This window comes from Gavia stellata, chromosome 15 (assembly GCF_030936135.1).
Source record: "Gavia stellata isolate bGavSte3 chromosome 15, bGavSte3.hap2, whole genome shotgun sequence".
NCBI classification, from domain to species: domain Eukaryota; kingdom Metazoa; phylum Chordata; class Aves; order Gaviiformes; family Gaviidae; genus Gavia; species Gavia stellata.
This window is the reverse complement of record NC_082608.1, coordinates 18,255,512-18,277,322: the sequence shown is the minus strand read 5'-3', so window position 1 is coordinate 18,277,322 and position 21,811 is coordinate 18,255,512. Positions and strand designations below refer to the sequence as shown.

Sequence of the window (21,811 nt, the reverse complement as noted above, 5' to 3'; positions counted from 1 at the left end):
AAGCTTGCATAATAAAGTAACCTCTGCCTTTTTCTATAGCCTGCATCCTGCTGAGAAAGACCTTTTTGCTTTCTGTTTCTGAAAAATATAAAATTTTAAAAGTATCTTTGAATTCCAAATCAGACTCTGTTCTTGTTTCCTTCCAACAAGTTACCAGCTCTTACTGGAAATGAGTAAAACAGAAACCAAAACAAAATTCAACACCGTAAACACTGTAGCAGATAATTTCCAAATACTCCCAACATTTTACAGGATTTTGGATCACTAAACCCAACTCAAAAGTTCAGAGAACAACCGAGGAATATGCTTCTCTGCTTCAGATTTAAGTTCAGAACCTTAACCTCAAATCCTGTTCTTTGCAAAATAAAAAAAAAAAAATCAGACTCGGATCCAAAGTACTGATATAAAGTTTCAGTTTGACCCACATCCTAACGCCTCTGCAGCCAATCCTAATAACTTTCTGCCAATACCTCTCTCAAAGTACAGATCAAAGGCTTTACTGTACATTCAGAGCCATTCCTGTGATGCAAGGATTAGGCATGAAGAAAGAGCATCATATTTTCAAAGGTGCAACTACCTATAAGCGTATCTTGTGCATATCAGAGCATTATGAGCTCAGCCACAAATGCCAGTGCCAGACAAACCACACCTCTGAAATTCTTGTCTCCCATTTTCTTTATCTCATCTAAACACAGTCTCTACACACCCAGTTACAAGGAAGATACACCTAGTCATCAGCCCCTCTATTCTTTTATTTTTATTAATATTTTCATCAATATTTTCAGTTACTTTCCAGTATATCGTTCATTCGGGAGGTTATTACACAGAGCTGGAAACACAATGTTCCAGCTTGCTGCTGGGACCCCTGCAAGAGGCAGCGATACAGCAGTAATGCCTCAATGGCCGCAGATGTACTGTAGATGTCACTGAATTTTAACAGCACTTCTTAAAACACAGCCCACACATGTAATCCTGGCAGTAATCTAGCGTTAGATTAAATATATTGTGTCAGTCTAGAAGTATTATATCCAACCAAATATACACCTGCAGATGCACACCAGATTCAACAACATTGCATCGAGAGTACTGTCCTCAGGATGAATGCAAGCCTTGGTACTTTCAAGAACAAAGGCTGCATCATGAAGCACCAAATTGGTTATTTCAGTGGCCGCACTAAGGCTTTACTCATGTGAAGAAAGTGAGACATAAATCTGTCCTTCAGTACCTAAAAGCAGCTTGAGCAAGTCATTAGGAAAACTGTTGGTGCACTTCATTTAGAAGTCCAGATCCTGCAGACACATTTTGAGACAAGCAACAACCTCCCTCACGTGAATAAAGAACTGAGATTCAACCCCTAAACTTGTCATTTATTCCCTCGCACTTCCATGGACAGAATGAAAAGCTAGTAAACTGCAAATTACAAATCAATGCAAAACTCACTGGATGAGGTTTTGAAGACGTCAGATTAGACAATCACAATGTTGCTTCTCAGGCATTAAAAACTACAGTCCTTAACTAATGCTGCGCCCATTCTGTTTTCCTGGCAGGAAAAAAATCATACTAGGACAAAGGAGAATGGCAACTGCATTGTCCTCCCTGAGAACTAAGTACCACAGGCTCTCAATACTGCCACGACAAATACACAGAGCTATCGACAAGGCACGTTATGAGAACTGTCCATCAGCCTTACCAGACGCAAAAGCATAAACAGCCATGTCAGGCCATTAAAAAGTCGCATGAGAAGAGCTAAAGATGACACTTTTACTGCCAAAAAAACGGTGTTTAAGGCATACACACACACACAAAAAATCATACATTTCGCTATTCACTGCAGGATGAATGCTACCCTTGACTTTGCTGCTCTTCTTAACAGCATTCAAACCTGTTTGGAGTATCCTGATGCAGTTCACAGTTGCTGAAGGTCTAGGGATAAAAAGAAAACCCCCAGTGACTGAAGCTTCACGGAATTTATTTTTTCCCCAATAATCTACATCACACAACTGCTCTCCACAACACCTAATTAAAATGCCTTTGAAATTACACTTCTACAGGAATCTTGGATGCAAATTATCAGACCACTCCCAGGGATGACTCCAGCCGCTATCCAAGTCAGACACAGATGTATCAGCAGTTTCTATGCCATTATACTTGAAGTTTGGACTCCTTGAGATCTTAGTCGTCTCATGAAACATTTTCATCAATTAATGACATTTATTAATATGCACTGACATTATTTGGAGACAGAAATCAGCAGCTCAACCATCAGCACAGCTTTAAAAAGGCTGAGACTGAACCAGGCTGAGGATGGAGATGACTCAGGTGATGCTCTATGTGACTAATCAGAGGCTGACACTTTTGTCTTGAGCTGTAACCAAGTCTAATGCTCTCCACAAAGAAAAGCATCCAAGGTGTGAATTCAGACTACAGACAGAATTCAAAAGGCTAAAAGGCGTCCTTCTGAGTTACATAAATATGAAAGTAGATTAAATCTAGTATAGCCACATGCAACTGCATTATGGAAAATAAGAAGTACACACTCCTGCATCTTCCTTTTTCTCCTGAATGGCCCCAAAATGCTCTAGGAGTATCATTTAAGCCATACACGAAACCTGAGAATTTAACAAGACAACATGAGTCTTCATCTCCCCAATTCCCATGAGCAATCGAATCAAGCCCAGGAAAATCCAGCCCCCAGTGAATCAGATGCTAAGACCCAAAACCAGGTGCCCTGGTTTCTGTGCTGTGTTCCAGTCCTGGCATTTCACCATGTCGCCAGAACCAAGCCCAGCCAGATCACTGCCCAGAAAACAGACGTTCATGTGACAAAAGCTGCACTTCTGATCTAACTTGCTCAGCTGGCCAGGCTCGTCCACATCCTGCTGACATCCAGTGCTCCCCAGGTACAGATTCCTCTGTGCTCATGTTTTGGCCCTAACAGAAAAATCTTTAGAATGCAGGATCCCAAAGTTTAGAGATCAAGTGGGTTTTAGCAGAATTTAAACTGGGGGTTACAGAATTGGCAAACAGCAGCAGCAGAAGTCATCTTTCACAGTGTTAACAGGAGTCCTGCCCTCTCCCTAGAACCCAGATTCACTGGAGTGCCCGAGACAAAACTAACTCCGTGCTAAAGAAGTCTGTACTTTATAAAATTCTTATAAATATCCTATGAAATATTACAGGTTTTTCTTATAACTTTTTTGTGGGTTCTTTTGTTGTGTTTTTAAATATTAATTAGTGGTGTATAATGCACTGGAGACCCAAAGCTAATGGCAATCACAGCTGAGGACACACAATCACTCTGCTGCTCTCACCAAGGTTCTGCAGTTCACAAAATACAAAACCTTACCAAGTGAACCTGTCAGTTTTTACAAGTCTCTTCTTTCACTACATTTATCTGAAACAATATCTAGACATAGGTTTAGCACCATCCATCAGAAATGGTAAAAGCAGAAACTGAAAAAAACCCACAAAAAACCCAATCAAATAAAAAATTTGCCTTGTTGTTTCTTTTTTTTTCCTAGCAACATACATCTCCAGCAAACAGGACAGTAAATTTGCAAATCCAGTGGGACTCATCAGAAATTACACCTTCTTAGATGTTGGCTAGAATTCACCAAACACATGCAACATAATCTCTTCTATCAGAAGAAGGTAATCTAGGACAACTTTCTATGGCCACTGTTCAACTATAAGCCTTAAATTCCTGAACAGGGCAAGAACACTGAAAAACTGAAACCACTGATCCGGCAAACATAATGGCAGGTCTTTTGTGCTCTCATTCTACAACACTGAATTTCATAACTTGAGCATAACTCGCATTCACAGAAAACTGAAGACTAAAACCACCGTATGGTGACAAGGAGCAGAATTGAAAATAGTCCCTTGCTAGATGCTTTAATCCTCTTCTGTTAAAACAGTGCGTTCATATTATACTACAGAACAAATTATGTGTCTGCAGAATCAGGCTCCCTTTTCAATTATGAGCTAATTATTTCAATACTGCAAAACAGAAAACCAGAGTCATCTTTCCTGCTCCACTCAACTTCTTTACAAATTATTCTCAAAGAACAAATGAGATTTCTCATTCCAGTTGTATTCCAACATGATCAAGACTTACTACTTCCAGCTCAGAACCTGTAACACTCTTTCTTTTTAGGGACTATTAGAAATAAAAGGATGCCAATATTTTATCTGGCAGTCAAGCAAGCCTTTGAAGTTTGATGTCTACAATGTCAAAAGACAAGTAACTACAGAACTTAATTTGTGCAAATGAACAACTGTTTAAAAATCAGCAAGGAAAATCTCAGCAACACCCAGTCAGGATCTGGGCTCTCTGAATGTATTCCAGTAAATGCTTCCACTTCTAACCAGAATGTGCCTGTACACAAGGGTGTGAGTTTGAGATAGTGACCTTAAATACACACAAGGGGAGTTTAACATCCACTCTCTACATGCTTAAAAAGAACAGGGAAAAAAGCACAGCATACTTTTCAGATTTCACTGTACATTTTTGGACAGTCTTTCTGAATGCTCGCTTCTTAAGCTCGGGTTTGCTGTGCTTGGCAGTCACTTTTGTGTCTTTTGCAACACTGCGCACACACAAATGGCCTGTGGTTTCATGCTTTGCTTCCCATTTAAAACTAACACTTAAACAGTAGCTTTATTTTTGTTAAATAAAAGCTTTTTTTCCTGAATTCTGACATCTATTTCTCTTCTTCAACATGAGAGAAAATGATTTTTTACAACTGACACCAATCATTCTTAGGAGTAGTATTTTGCCTTTACCACTTTGATTCACTAACTCTCATTCGTGTTATTCCTCAACTTTTTGTGCTGTGTTTCACAAAAGCAATGACAGCCAGTAGCATAATGTTGATTTTTGGACAGGAAGCTCTGATGACACATATATTTTGGTTTTGAGACTCCAAACTGCAAAGAGAAAAACTTAGGTAAAGAATACACAACACAAAAAGAACCACTTTTTTGCAAATGCTTATATTGAGAACGAAAAAAAAAAAACCAACAGGTAATTTCTAGATATGGCTGCAATCCATCTCCTCCTGAAGGCAATGTGGATTTTTTTCATTACCCACTTAATATCAGACGAAGCCTGTACGGTTGACACTCTGGGTCGGGACAAGAGACCCCTCGTGTTTCCTTTGGGGTGTTAACAGCAGCTGGCTCTGTGCATTCAGCTTTTGACTTCCTCAGCAAGCTCGGGCACCAGGGAGCCCCCCGGGTGCCGGGTACCGCCCCACGTCACAGCAGAGACAGCCTCAGTGACACGCAGACGACTCCATCCAGCGCTCAGCCCCAGAGGCAAGTCCCCTCCAGGGAGAAGTCCTGTATGTTTTACACACCCACCATGTGTCCACATTCCAGCAGTATCGCTCCTCGCACCAACAAAAGTGGCCAAGGGTGGAAGGAGATGTTGTATTTACTACTCCGTATCAGTGTTGTGATGCGCGACTTTTGAAGACGTTTATTTGCAGTGACGTGGTCTGCCTTCCCACTGAAGATTAGGAAACCGCTTTCAACCTAAGAGCTTCCTCCCTCACACGGCCTTCCAGGACCAGTGAGGGGAGAGCTGAACCCTGCAGCTAGCACTCCCTAATTGCTTCAGCAGAAGCTGAAAGACGTCAGCAACTGGACTTTCTGCTTCTTATTCCCTGAGAAAGCAGAGGAAAATCTGCAGAGAGCAAGCCTGTGATTTCAGGTTTGGTGTTAAAAGCAGCCTGATCTTTGGCCAGCCACAAAAAGAAGATAAAGACTGACCTTGCATGCAGCGAGCTGTGCTGTCTGACCGGGGCTCAGCAAGGGTTACTCCAGCAAATGCAGTGTCAGTGAATGTACTGAGAGTGCTACTGTAATCTCACAAACATCTGCAGCTAAACACGTCCCGGGGGAGAGGCAGACCTTTCAAACAACCAAACCTGAAAAATCAGAAGCGTTTTAATTGCATGACGACAGAGAGGAGCCTATCAGCTGCTACGTTTGACCAGCATGTTACTGCATTTCTGGCAGCTTTGCCCCAGCTTCCAGCAATCTATCCTGCTGATTTTAACAGGTTGCTTTGACCTTTAAGGCTCTTGAAGGTTTCTAGGTTTCAGGCACCTTCCTTTAGGCCGTCCCTTAGACTGTATCACTGGCTACCCGCAGACTTTCTTGCTTAGCTCATTTTGAAACGCCTCAGACACAGAATCTGCCTTCTCTCTTCAGAGAGTTACTTTTATTCTCAGCCAAAGGAAGCCAAGTATGTCAAAGACAAACAACAAACGACCCAAACCCATTTGCTGTCACAGAGAGATAGCCGCTTTGTCTTTATTTTGTATAAAATAGTGAAAAAGGCACATCGCCAAACTTGAAGAATCTGTCAAAATAAAATCCTTTCACATGTAAGATGCTTTATCGCAAAGTAGCATGCAACAGCTGAGCTTAGCTTGTTTTCTTAAACTGCCTAAATTAACTTGGCAAAAGTAAGGACAGCACCACTCATAACGTGGTATCATACAAGCTTATACTACATGCCATTTTTACAAACCAGCCATCCAGCCTGCAAGTTCCACATCTTCGCAGGCACAGCTAACCCTAAGCTTCTTGAATAACATTGTCCACTTACCAGCAAAGAGAACATTTCCTTAAAAAAATTACAAGGGTGGCTGGGATTGGCTCTCCATAAGAGAATGGCATGCTGTCAGAGCACAGTCTGGGTATTAAAGCGCAGATCCCAGCAATATCCTGAATGCAGGGCACCCAGCTCATCCCGCTCCCACATGCTACTACTGCTAATATTCCTGTAGGCCACTTACTACCTTACACCAGCAAACAGAACCTCTTGTTTGGACCCTGTAGTCAGACTTAAGTGCAAATGGGTTCAAACAATGTTAATAGTTCATTTAGTTCAATGGCAATCAGTGCATAAATTGTAGTGGTGTCAGCTTTTGATGAAGCACAGGTTACTACATCCTTGGAACACAGAAGATGCACATCCCAACCACCAACATGTGTGCCAGTACTGACCATTGGTGCTTCACACAGCGACAGCACGAAGGACGTTTCACTGTGAATTGTGTGAAGTGGTGGAGAAATAAAGGAGAAACATACCCCCTAGGACAGGGGACAGCATTCACATTCCTGTTCTTGATCTGAAAGCTTGTTATGAACGCAACACTGGGGCTTTGCAAAGTGACAGCTGGCTATCAATGAACAGAAGGAAAGCAACGTCATTCAGCCTTGAAATCTCTTTGTCTATCCCACTTAATTTCTTTGTGCTCACATCTTGGAACACAGCAAATACAAAGCCACCACATATTTGCCTCTGTAGGAAAGAAGACTGCACAACTGCGCTTGGTGGGGACTGTCAGTGACGAGCAAAGTCAGAACGAAGGCCAAAGGAAAAATTGGGTCAGGAGTGTTAAAGCACCTCTGACCTTGCATGCTGTCCCCAGTGAGCAAGGGATGGGATGTGTAGTAGTGGGAGACCGTATTGTTGATACTCCAGCTCTGTAGATAAACAGAAAGATTTGATTCTGGAAGCATATAAACAAACATCTTTCAACAGGACTAAAACAGATACATTTCAGAGCGATGTGCAACTGCTACTGATCCCTATCAGAAAGTCCCCTTCTGATCTCAATTTCAGAAAAAGATCAGCTTACACACTGCAAAACAATGTTGCAGCTAAAAACCACTCCTCACTTAGACAAGCAAAGCCTTTGCTAACCATATGTGGGATTATTTACCTACGTCACATATCTGTATGTCAGTGAAACCACTATTTCACCAGCCACTTTCTGAAAAAACACATCAGAAAGAAGCTACTGCTGCAGAAAATTAAATGCAACATGAGTCTCTTTGCTCCCCTACTATCCTACTGCCAACTCCAGAGAAAATGGGAGGTTTCACAGGCATCAAAGGAAATATAAAACCCAACAGAAAATACACACCTAACTTACATGCATCAGTAATCTCCAGAACCACAAACTATAAAAAAATCCGAGAGGCTTAGAAGGAAATTACATGCGACAGTCATTCAGTTAGGAGAAGAAATGCAACACAAATCTTCTAGAAAAAGATGGGCATGCAGTTACACAGCATGTAGCGCAAGGGCATGTAAGTAGTCAGTAATGATGGGCACTTGTAGAAAGAATAAGTGCCACTTAGTCCGCTGGGACTCAGAAGACCTTGGTTCCCTTTGGGGTTCAGCCACTGTCAGGCTGGATACTCGCTTTGCTTCTCTGTGCCCCAGGTTCCTCATCTTCTAATACGAAGGAATTTTCTTTGTAAGGCTCTTGGAGATCCACAGATGAAAGGCACAGCAGCAGAACTAGGTCAGACGATGCTGATGTATACAATTATCTCTGCAATTTACGTGGCTGAAAAGTGTAATTAAAACTCTAGATCACTTTTCTCAAAGGTTCAGAATAAGACAGGGTGGTTTTGATTCCAAAATATAAAGACATACATTTACACTTTGGTTTATATAGTTGCATAACAACTTTTTCAAGTAAATGCTGCAGTTCAGAAGAAAGCAGAGGACTAATCTAGGGATTAGCTAGCAGCTGCATCATTTCCTATGACCTATCTATTACTTTACCAAAACCTTAAAAAAAAAAAATTTAAAAAAACACCACACACACCCCGACACAAACTTCCTGTACTCTAACCACTGAATGAGCAAGCACAGTTACACTTCAAGAGATCCTGAGTAGCTGTACTATTGCACAAGCCACTGCATACAACACCCAAAACCCAAATCCCACGTTGTCGGTTCCTTCCACTGCTACCTCACCGTAAATCTAAAAATATGGTTGCACGTACCAGTTAGACTGCGCCAAACAGTTTCTCTTGGAAGACGTACGCAAGCCATTGGCTTTACAGTGGCATGCAGCGATAATGCAACACACACATTTCTTCCTTTCTCTTCTTATAGAACCAAATCCCACAGGTTTCCCTGATTTCAATTACTAGTAGACACAGCACAAAAACCACCATCACAGTTGGCAGCAGCTGGCACCTTTTCAAAGAGCTTCTGTGGAGAAGCCCAGAAACGACTGGCACGGGATCTCTTAGAGGTGGTCTCGCCACAAGAGCAGAGCACTGCAAGGAAACTTTTTTCCCCAGCCCTCTGCCCTCGCTACACGCAGATGACATCACTGGGCAAGGCTGCCTGCAAAGCGCCTTCACCAGCAGTAATTCCAGCCGTAGGAACATACCAGCCACTCGTAACCAAAATTATCAGGCTCCATCTCCAACGCAGCAGCCAACACCGCCTTTGAAGTGGAAACTGAAGCCCAGGGCTTTTTCACTGTGTAAGGAGGGTGCAGATAAACAGAGGCAGCCTTGGTTCCTGCAAGAGGGGACAGGAGCGGGGGAAGCAATGCATGGCTGGGGAGCTCTGACGTTTGATTCAGCTCAGCACTCAGTCTCCTCTACTTGCATACCTTTGCACAGAGTGTGTTTACAAAGGGCTCTGGCTGCTCGCTGGAGGTGTGACAGGGACTGGCAGCTTCTGCTCAGGAAGTGACCAAGAAACGCAGCCGCTCGCAGAGGCAACTGTTGCTTCACCCACGCTTCTGTAGAAGAGATGGACCCTCCCATCTGTTCCTCCCTCCGTGGTCCCCAAATTGCAGAAGGACAAGACATAACAAATAAAGCAGAGACTAATGCTACTTTTTTTTTTTTAAAGCTGGTCTTAGCACTGGCGGCATGGCACAAACTGTGTTTCTAGACAACAGTTTAAAACACAAAGTAAGTAAATCTCAGTGGATCCTCCCAGAAGTTACTCATTTCAGTGGGCTGAATTTACTGGGGGGAGGGGGAGGGAGGAGGAAACAAAAAAACCTGTGAAGCAACATCCACCCAGAGCTCTCTTTCTTGTCTGTTACACAGACAAAACCATAGCTAATGACATTTTACAGGCTAGCAATATGGTGAAAATGTTGGGAAATGGACACAGATAATTGCATAATCTTTCCTACTACCCAAAGGGTTAATGCTAGTCTGGATGATCTCCAATTGCATCAAGATGATATACTCAAAATGAAAAGGCTATGTAGAAGTCTCTGTTGGAGCCCTAAATGTTAAGGTTTTTTTTCTCCTCTATCTCAAATATGTCAGCTGTTACTGGAATTTATTGGTTAAATGGCAGCAGAAGACCATTTAAGTAAAAAAAAAAAAGCAACATAACCACAAGGGAATTTATTTTATGATTTGCAACGAGGTGCAAATCCTGCCAACCACTTTAAACAATCAGAGCAAACCTAATTTCCCCTCACTGGAAGGACAGAGAGTATATAAATCCAGAACAAACAGAAAAAGTTCTGTCTCTCTTCTGATCCACATGAACTTTCCTGCTGTCAAATCTGATGAGTTACGGTATCACCCCTGCTTTTTTGTCAGGAAAACTAAGGCACAAAACAGTCATCTCTTCTCACACAGCAAATCAACAAGAAGGCTAAAAGAGGATGCCTTGCCCACAGGTGCCCAACACGCCACAAGAACTTTTCCCAAAACTTTTTCCCCCAACAGCCCAGATGTCTCATGCCATTTGGGACACAGCAGGATCCAGTGGCCTCTGCAGAAGGGCTCAGATCTACTGCAGGTGGTCGCACCTGCCAGCCTGTGTATGTCCTAGATACCTTAAAGTATATAAATGGCCCCTCGCTCTTACATACAGGTTACAGAATCACGTACTGTGTAACTACTGTTCCACAAAAAGTTACATAGCTGTGTAAGACTGCACTTCCCTCTCTTCTCCTCCCTGTTTCAACACCATTAAACTCTAAAGGATATTAAACTAAAATGAAGGTGACAGAACAAGGCTTTCCTCAAAGGGCTAGCGGTGGGGAAATGAAAAATAACCTGTTAGAGATGCAGTCATATACACCAGCTGCACAAACCACCATTGAAATCCTCCTTTTGTACATTTGGCATCTGTCAGTGAACAAAATAGGGAAAATAAAAAAGCAATGTCTTTAAAAGACAGAGCACTCTCCCAATGCTGTTTATGGCCTGCCTCTTGTTAAAATGTTTATTTGTGTTGATATATTTAGATGGGTTTTAAATGCAAATGCTCCCTTCCTCATGCCGATCTTTCACGGAGTCCACTGGTTACATCTGTTAGTATTTATACAAGAAACAACAACAAAAAAATTGCAGCTCTTGCAAACATGGGTAACCAACACATTATCGTGTGTGTGATTGTGGTGCACTTATACATTCCTTGTGAAGGAGATGAAAAGGCACCAGGCTGCAATCTGAAAGCACCACGCAAGACCGGCTGCTCCGAAGAGCTCCGCTGTCCCATGGGAGCTCAGCAGCTTCCCTCGGTGTGCTGAAGCCTGCGGTGCAGCCCACTGCGGCTTGGTCCCAGGAGTCATCAGGCAATGAAGGTGGTACTCTGCTTCGTACGCAGCCAAACGAGCACTCTTAATACCGCCTTCTGACTGAGGGCAGAACAAGGCGAGGGACACATTGATCTGCTGCCATTTACACCAGTGACTAGCTGACCTGGACGGAGGCACGGCATCAGTACGGTACCAGGGAAGTTTTCAGGAACATTGTGGTCACACCCTGATAAATTACTTAAGAAAGCTACCTGATGTCATAAACATTGATTTTAATTCAAGGAAAAGGATACATAAAAAAGGGCTTCTTGACTTCATGCAAATCCTCACAGCAGAGCCTACGTGCAGGAGTCCTGTCTTTGCTAGACCTTTACTTCTGTACCAAAAAGACAAGTCTGAAAAGCAAAACTACAAAACTGGGAAGACCAGCACCTGAGCGCAGAGCTACAGCAAGGAACCAACTCTGACCATCCCCACACACACCTGAACTAGCAGATTTGATGGTGCACACCACAAGGATGAGGCACTTCCCCACTATCCAATTCCAGTCTACAAAGATCAGCCACCAACAGGCTATCCCAGAGGAATCTTTTCATCCGAGAAAGGGGAGGAGTAAAAAACCAGAGGGCAGAAACCTGTCCTCCTCCACCCATGGCCAGGAAGCCTGAGCCAGAAAGGCAGAGGTGGGCCCGCACGCAGAACCAAAAGGCAGACCTCCTGCGCCAGGGCTGGTTGCTGAGGAACACGGGAATCATTCATAAACGCGGCTGTTCCAACAAAGGGCCTCAAAAGTGCGGTCACTGTATATTTACACAGTTGCTTTATCTACTGTAGCTAACGCGGCATGTTTGCTTCAGTTTTTGAAAGTACAAAGTACCCACAGGCAGGAGTACCACAGCAAAGATAAATTAAATAGATAGACACCTAAACGAAGACTCACCAAGGAGTCTTCACCACCTCACCTATGAAAACAGACACTGCGGTGTGCGTGGAGCAGAGGTCTGCAGGTCGATGGTCAAATCCCACTGATTGTCCTAAGAAATGCTCCCTTCCCCCCGAAAAGGTTTGGGCCTGAAACATGGGTGCTACACTTTTATGCCTAGCTCTACATTTTTGGGATGCTTGTATCATGAATCGCTGTCGTCTTAAGAGGTCAGCGTCAAGAGGAGAGAAATCATCTGAAGGTCAGTCAGCACTGCCCATAAGTAAACAAAGGAAGAGAGACCCACAGCAGGAGGCAGAGACACGTATTAGGGTTCCCACTTGCACGCAGCTGCTGCCTCGAACAAAAATCGATTGCAGCATGATTGGAAATGGCTGCGTACCTGGTCTGAGGGCTAGTCGGTAAATGCACAGCATGGGTGTGTTGCTTCCTGCCCAACTTGTTGTAAAAGTTGTTGATTGGAGATTATTTTTGTTGTTGTCCTTGCTGTCAGCCTCTAGCAAAATGTTAACTAAGTTTTCTGTGCGAAAGATAAACAGGTTCAAATTCCATGTGTCAAAAATCCCAGTAGGAACTACAAGGCGTTGACGAAGAACAACCAAATGAGCGTGATACAAGCAGATTAGGCATCTCAGGACATCAGATTTCTAGGCCTGCAATTAACCAAAACCTCATCACAACTCCTAAACTAACTTTGGTCAGAAAAACTACTGCTAGCCTGTTAAAGAAGAACAGGGGGATAAAAGGGAAGTAGAGCATGTATGCATACGAAGAATAAAGAAAATACCTCAGGGTAAACAGCTAGTTAAATTGATTACCTTGTTCATTCAATCTTCTAAAACAAAGATTTAGAAACTCAAATAGAAAGCAGAAAGACTCATTTGTGTTTAATGCACAGAGCCGTGTTCCACTCTCTGATCTGTCAAATACTTGAGATATGACCAAGTCTCTTGCAACCAAACATTTTTGGAATTTCCCATTAATTCTTGGTGACTAGACATCTGTGCTCATTTCAGCCAACAGGACGGAGCCATGTAGGATCCAGACTCCTGAAATCCCCATCACAATCGGTTTTAGCAGCAGATATGTAGCTCCTCTGAAAATGGCTCACAAGTAGCTTAACACAGCCACCCAAAACTGGAGTCACCCAACCAGCCAGCCGCTTTCAGAGCTTATCTTGCAGTGTATCAGTTTCCCCTCAATTAAACCAGGCTATTAAAACTTAACTGTAAAAGGAGCTATTCATTAAAGTTTTGTCACATCCTTGGATGAAAATGCCCAAAGCAGATGTGAAGAGTTACAAGATTTGCACTTACAACTGAACCAAAAATGAACGTAAACAATTATGGTACATTTGCACGCAGCATGGGAGATTCCCCCTCCTCCCATCTCCCTTCATGCTTCAGTGCTCCCTTTTCAGAGGATGGCAGCTGTTAGCAAAACAATGAAGGAAGCGAGAGTACAAGAATATTTACACCAAGAATATAAGATTAGAGCTCAGCAAGCAATTTTCTCTCCTACTTACACGGGCCAAGTATTCATGCATATATATACATAAACATGCACAAAGGATTCTGGAAGAAGAGAGGATCTTCAGCACAATTTGCATCCTTACAGTCATTAAAGCACAGATCACTCTCAGTCAAATATTGTTAGAAATTACTAGGTGTTCAATTTCAATTTGTAATTACTACTTATACACTAAACAGTAAAATGATGATAGTCTCCACCCAACTCCTGTATTGGTAATGCACGTCGTAATAAAGGCCACACACCCCAGGTGTGTGTGAAACAGTGGATAATTCTTCCCAAATTTATTTCTAATGTACTTTGTCCAAAGTCAATGTTCGGAACCATATAAAAGTTAGTGGAAATGGTATAAATATGAACGTTCTTTTGAATCAGAAGTGTACTTTACAAAGTATAATTTACAAAAATCACCATTGGACAGTTATGCGAAAGTAAAATATTAAATAGATCTAATTTTGTAAAAAACACCTCATGACAATTTGTTGTATTTTAAAAGGACTGAATTCAGTATGTTCCCAACTACCATAAAAGTACTTTTTTTCTCCCACAGCAAATGTACTTTACCATTGTATTTGCTGGAAAACACGCCTACTTCTAAAATGCTCGCACTTTCTTCTAATGACTGACAAAAATTACAATCACCAAATTTCCTGACAAACTTGAGCAAATGATGTCTTCGGCAACCATAGAGAACACCATGCATTTCTGTTCGTGCCCTTCAATCTCCTCTACTTCTGCTTGGTACTTTGCAGATTGTTCACATTAGTATTGGCTGGAGTTGAACATAATCCATATGCTAAAAACAGAAGTACCATTACTGAAAAAAGTTTAACTTGTTGTTCATGTGCAATCTTTGTGCAAATCCAAGAACCTTCCCTAAATAGGGGCAGACCCACCGTGCAATGGCTGAATTCGTCTCCACCTGCCCTGACGGTTAATGGCGTGTAACAAGAAGAAAGCAGAGCAGAAGGAAGGGACTGGATTGAAAGCGATGCACAGTGGTATTTTGAATGTAGCTGACGGAGGAGTTTAATAGTCCCAGTACATGAGTTTGCTGGGAGATCTATTACGCAGGTTGTGACCTTCATCACCCCAGACTTTTATCAAAAGCCACTTTATGAGAATGTCAGAATGCCACACCACATTGCAGCATTCACATCAAGTCCATTCTCTTTGCCTCTCACTCTCTTGAAAACAGAAAACTTCATACAGTGCTGAAAAGATTGTGAGTATGTCTATAGTCCAGCAGATACTGGAATATGGAGAACAGATTTTCTGCTCGTATTTCAAGGGAAAGGTTCCCCAGAGTTCCCAGGACATGAATCAGACATATGCGTTAGTGTGTCAAAAAAGCCTGAAAAATTTGTTCACGTGCCTAGATAGGGTCAAAGACACAGTAAAATACTCCCTGCCCAAACATTTCTTTACTAGTGTGCTTAGGCCATGGGTGGTCCTTCAGAAGCCGATTTGGCTATCTGCAGTAATTAACAACTCTTCTGTGCTCCTTTGGTTTTCCACTCATCAGAGAGCCCTACCCAGCAAAGCAGCAGTTCCTGGCAGCTGATGCTGGCACTGAAAGCAAAAAATACAGATGCCAATTTCTCAGCTCAGTGAATGACGGTGTGAGTAAAGCCAGATAAATTGAGCCGTCTTCCTCCGAATGTTCCCGTGTGAGGTCTCTTCCCACTCTTCCCTCTCCCCTCTTCCCACCACAGGTCTACTGCCACCAGGCAAACCACTTCCTTTAACATTTACCTATTTATGGTAAAAATGTCCAAACCCTTGTGTGGTACATGGCACCAGGCTTGGAAAGGCAATACAGTATCTATGTTAGCAAGTCAGTGAGCTCAGATATGGTATTATTTGTGTCAGACTTGCATATTAGTGAAATTTTGCTGGTCTCAGTGTAGGCACTCTCAGTGGAGTTTGCAACAATGAGCAATTAGCTTCCAAACAATGAATGGTGGAAAGCAACTCCTCCTGATGAAGCTAGTTCTGTAACAGTTACCACCACTCCAGAAACTGGAAGCACATTTGAAAAAGAAATAGAGCTAGTTAGCAGTGTCTGGCAATATCCTTGTTAAGAAAATCTGAGATTTTAAAAACAAATTTTTAGCTTTTTAGCTAAAAGGCTAGTACAACATGCCAGCTAATCTTGGGCATTGTGTAAGGTATTTTAGGGTGAATCTACAACTAGCGCTATGATTTGTAGCTACAGAGGCCAGCAGAATCTGCTTTTCTCCTCTGCAGTCCAAAAAAGAATCCTTAGCCTGACACAAGCTCAGGGAGCAGTTCCCTGGGATACAAGGTCATCGACCCACCTTTACATTTTACTTTCATAACTCAGGGCTTGACAAAACAGCACCCTGAAAGCCAATCTTGACATCAGCAAGTTAATCCTCTAATTGCAGTGTTGCCTCTGAAATGTAATATACGACCTGATGAAGAGAAGAAAAAAAAAACCAAAACAAAAAAAAAAAAAAAAAAAAAAACAACACCTTCTCACAGGCACACAGATTGCACCACACCCTTTGCATCAGTATGCTGCTGGGAGGAGACATGCATTTTAATGTACCTGGCATTTCAGCATGCAACTGAAGACTCATGCCTTTCTGGAGCAGACTGGTAGATTGAACTGGCTTGCCAGTTCCATGTCTTTCATAGTTATACAGGTCCCAATGGCAAAAAGCTGAAGAAGTGACAGAGCAAGGAGGAGAAACCCCCTGCTTCAGTTTTCAGTCATCCCTGGTTAGACTTGTTCTTCTCTTTTTTTCTCTTTTTTTTTTTTTAAGGGAGAACTCAAGCAAAGTTTTAGTTCTAAAAATTCCCAATAATAAAACCATAGTTATCACAGAACTCTAGTTAATCTATAATCTTTACAGGAACAGCGTGGTAAGAACATATACCTATACCGAAGTTCAAAAGGCTGAATTTGTCCTAATGCAGCCAGAACTGGATGAATGCTAGGTAACCAAAGCCCTATCCCTGCCAAAAAGCTTAGCACTGAAATTCACTGGACTCATCAAATAGGTTTTCTTTTTAAAGATAATTTGGTGCTTGGAAAAATGAATGTGATAGAGCTGCTTTTATAGCTTACGTGAGCCAGCACAACATAAAATAAACCTCTGGCCGAGGAGCCAACCTTCAAGTTCTTTATTTAACCTACAATCAGTGAAAATGGACTATTTCTCTTGGGCAGAGTCGTGATCTAACCCTTTCCCTCCACCCACATCCCATTTCTGCTTTACCATTGCCCCCTCAACTGGGCTAGTTCAACCATTTGCAGGCCTGGAAGGTAAATGGGATCAGGGAACTGATCCAGGCCAAAAATAATCCCCCCTTCCTTTTTTCAGCTCTGATGAATTTCTTGACCTCGCTCACCAGGCTGCCTGTAAACAGCTGGACCACCCAAGCAAAGGATGGCGTGGGGGCAGGATGGAGCGGACAGGAGGCCTGAGGAGCTTCAGCCAGCACTTACAGAGACAACTTTTCAGCTGACAGCTTTTGTCAGTGCAGAGACAGCCTTTTCCACCAGCTCAGAAACACCTTGTTCTTATCACAGTACCCTCCTCTATAGAGGAAGAGACCCCCTAAATTCACACATTTCCTTTTCTAAAACTTGGTTCTGATTTATTTTTAAACCCAGTCTCATTTCTTTGCACAGATTTATACTATAGAGGATTTGTTTCTATTTATAGTCCAGTATTTTTGTATAAAGCACTTGATTTTCAAGCATTTGATTTGGCTTCGTAAGACATACTCAACTGGTTAGACACGAAAGAGTTGAAGGGCTGTGACCTGCAGCATCCATCTTTGCACTGTGTTAAGAATGACCAGGGGTATTTTCCCCTGAGCACACATTTAGAGAAGAATGAACAGCCAAATACATATACACTGGATTTCTACATGTGCAGGTCCAGATATTCAAAACTACTGAGCAGCTACCAACTCCCCATGTCACCAATGCTAGTGGCAGCACTGCAGACCCTGCTGAAAAAGCAGCCACCTAGTTCAGATAGATGCATGCACTGGTTTCCACTAATTGCTCAGCAACTCTCACAAGACACAAATTAAAACAAGTACTTTGGGCAACATTTATTACAAATAACTTCATATTTTACAGCTTCCATTGAAAGCTGGTTGAAAGTTAACTAAAATTTTTCACTGCTTACCCGAACTGAACAATCTAATGCAGTGAGGTCAATGAGTAATTTCAGCTTCACATTCACACTACTCAAAATATTGAGTAACTCCCCAATTCTACAGTATTTTGTCTTTTTTAAAGAAACCCAATTCAAAGACTGGGAAGAAATGCAAGCACACCAAGCTCAGCTACACGCAGAAGAACAGACAGGAATTAGCATGAGGGTATCCCACGCCATTCAGCACTGGCAGCCTGCTACTTCTCACAGCTGTGAAGAGCTTTGCTTAGGTAAATGATGAAAAGCAAGTCAAAGCCAAAACCAGAGCACAGAGTCCATACAAAATGTGGAAAAGCAGTTGTTTTTGTCTATGGTCAGGCCTGGCTGTGAAAGAATTTCAAGCAGCAATGACCTATTCCAGTGCTTTGTCCCTTCCAAGCCCAACAACAGCTGAGAACACAGGACCTGTGCTACTCAAGTGATAAAGGTGAGTAGACTCTCTATCCAAGTATCACTGGGTTAGTCAACACAGTTCAAACCTGGAGCACTGTGGTGAGATGTAAGAGCCCACTTTAAACTGCTGTTGGAGCAGGTTATTGTAAAAGTAAAAATCCCTGCAGAATCTAAGCCCTTATCTGCTCACTTTTTAGAGACAGCACTGCTCTGGCTCCCACCAGTCGGGTAACTGTGTACAAAACAGACACACTACCTGGTATTTCAGAAAGACCATTTAGACACTGTTTCAAGTGTAGCAAAGGAAACTAGTCTCCTTATGCTGCCGATGCTTATCTCTGTCCAAACCAAACACACAGTGTTAAATTTAACTGTTGTTTGAAAACACATTTTAGCATCCAAACAGGAAACTGGAATAGTTTTTGAGGCACTTGTCTTACTTCGAACTATTCTAACAGAGAGCACTTCTCAACCTCTAGTAGCACAAGTAACATTTTCATGAAAAGTTGAGTGTTCTCACAGATACATATACATGCTCCTCTATTCACAACCACACAGCCAACTTTAAAAAGTGCAAAAGCAAAGCACATCCAGCAATTGTTTCCATTCAAAATGTCTTTTGTAATCCAAACTTGGGGGGTGGTGTGCACGGAGGAGACGGGGTTTCCAAATAAGGATGTTGAACTAGAGGCCAAATTTGAGAAACATTGAGCATTCCGTAGTGTTCTTCATCAGCATCTCCACAGGGCTCCACTCTACTGAAAAACTGGGCATTTGTATAAGAGACTAACTTCAGATTTTGGCCAAAGAGATTACCAGCTTTAGGTCTGCTCGAACCGTGAGCTAGGACACTTCATCTGCCATTCTGTATTAGCACATCAAGGCAAATTTGGTTCCAGAAGTCTCTGCACTTGTGTATTTGTATAGAAGTCTTTGCATTATTTAACAGAGAACCCTGAATGCATATATGCAACTGTTGCCTGCTGACCTACGATGAACTTGTAGACATGCTGATTTTATCTGTTTAACAGATTAGGTTTGCACTGACAGATGGACAATGCTACTGTTAAATTAATTAAAAATGAATACCATTAATGTTGGATGAGCATGAAACAAATTACCTTTGAGGTAAGACACTTCTAAATAGGGGGAAAAGGAAAGCAGTTAAGAGGTTTGAAGATAATTGCTCCTAGTACCTTTAAAGATACTTACTTCCAATTTTTCCTTTTTCTTCTGTTTTTCCTTTGGCAATGCTTTTACTAGCCTATACTCCCGTATTATCTATTTTATTTGTGTTAGCTAACTGCTAGTGTACTTACTCAAATTTATAGAATGTAATGGCAAGCCCAATCATTTCAAATGTCCCTTTCATAGAATATAATGTACTGGTCAAGACTTAGAGAACTATTAAAAATACATCCAATCACTCCATTTTCTACCATTAGCTTTCTGTTAGCAAAAAATCAAATTAGTATCTCCTTCAGTTTCTCCTAACTGGCATTTTTACAAAGCCCATATATCACTTCAGTTCTCATTCCCATTCTCCTTACATTTCTGAGGGAGAAGACTTAGGCTTCTGGGTAACATGCAGCTGGTAAATTTTTCTGACATCACTACCCACACAATTTTGTGAGTGCGCCCATTGAACTATTGTTTGCAAGCAAGTCTTCAAAATTACTAACCAGGGTAAAAATTCTGCAGTGCCAAGAAGTCAAGCTGAGCTACTCATTTCTTAGTATCCACAATTCAATTAGCTGCAAATACCACACCAGCAGCAAATCAGTGTTTCAATTTCTGCTGGCACATAACTCTATAAACTCGTTTTAGTGTTTGGATTTAGAACAAGTAACCTCTCCACTGCATAAATCAGATACTGATACATAGAAGTATCTTTCCAAAAGACAGATAAATGGGGGTGGGGGGGAGATTATGAGTATTTTAAGATCTGTTATTTTAAATCTGAACTATAAGATCATTTGCTACTGCAATTATCAGTTTTGCATTTTTATATCCAACAATGGAAGATTAAATACGTGGTAACAGAAGAAAACTGTATCTCCACAATGATACCCAAATATTATAAATCTGATATGCACTGCAAGCCTACAATATAAAGAAACTGAAGAATAAAACTTTCCAGTGGTCATGCTGGGCAAATCAACCTGAAAAAATGAGGACACAAGTTATTAAAAAGGATGTTCTTCTTGACCTCAGTGGCAACACTTACATGCATAAACTTCAGTCACGTATATAAAAGCCTGTCAGAGAGCAGATGCATTTTACTGTTTATGATGATCAAGATAAACTGGTAATGGATGCAGAAGTTCTGTGTATTTTGGCCCCAGCTGTAAAATTAGCTCGAATATAGTGTTTCGTGTTCAAGGTGGTAAAAGACCTTGTAGCGCACAAGCTGCAAGAGTAGGTACCTGGAAGGCAGAGAGTAACACCAGAGTATGGGTAACAGCACGAAGTGTAGCAGTTTTGATAGCTCAATTCTCATAAAACTTTATGTCTCAGGGTGTTCAATGAGATTTAAAGGAACCTTTCAATCAATTTCAATGGTAGGCCCAAGTGACAGACTGCCAGGGTTTGGCATCACCTGAATATCTACAACACAACCAGCTTTTTATGGGTCCAGGTATGATTCTGGTATTCCGTGTTCCTGCTCAGAATGGCTCAATTTCAGCAGATTACTCAGCACAGCGTTTAACTGAATACATTTTAAATTATTGACAGGTTTTTTTAACTGTCTTTTCATATAAGTATTTTGCCCTAAGGTTGTATAAAACCCTTCTTCAACATTTCTGCTGTGGGGGCAGGGAAGGGGGAGGAAAGGAGAGAGGCTCTCATCTCAGCTCAGTTTCTGGAATATTTATTTTCCTAACTACTGCTTTTCATTCACTTTCTTTGGCTTACACTGCTGCATCCCCACCTTTCAGACACACTCCCAGAGCATTAGCAGCTCTTGGCCCAGCTGTTCACCCATGCAGTCCAAGGCAAAACGTTGGTACTCTCTCCATGGAACAAGCTCCACTGGTAACACTGGACAGGGAGGGCATCTAAAACACTTGTCACATAGGTTCTACCTCTGGCCTCTTCAGCTGCTGAAATACTTACGAACTTTGCTGCATTTGACTTGTGCCACACTTCGAAAAAGTAAGAGAGAAGCTGTTAAACAATCACTATAGACATGAAAGAGCTGTCCGGCATCCCTATTGAACACAGATTAACAAAGCCTGTTTGCACTCCAGTTATCACAACAGAATTTAGACGAGTGACTTGGTTTCAAAGGTGAACTTGAACAGATATGAGCAGGTGAAAGATGTCACGATGAGGTCACCACCCTGTTTCACCACAGAGCAGCCCCGACACACGTAGTAATACAGCTCATGTCC

The 21,811-nt window shown here is 41.9% G+C and overlaps 1 protein-coding gene across 1 annotated transcript in view; it reads right to left on the bottom strand.

The window, feature by feature from the left end:
- The window catches only part of CMIP (c-Maf inducing protein), a 136,090-nt gene that overhangs the window by 76,201 nt on the left and 38,078 nt on the right, over positions 1–21,811 (bottom strand). The window lies entirely within an intron of this gene.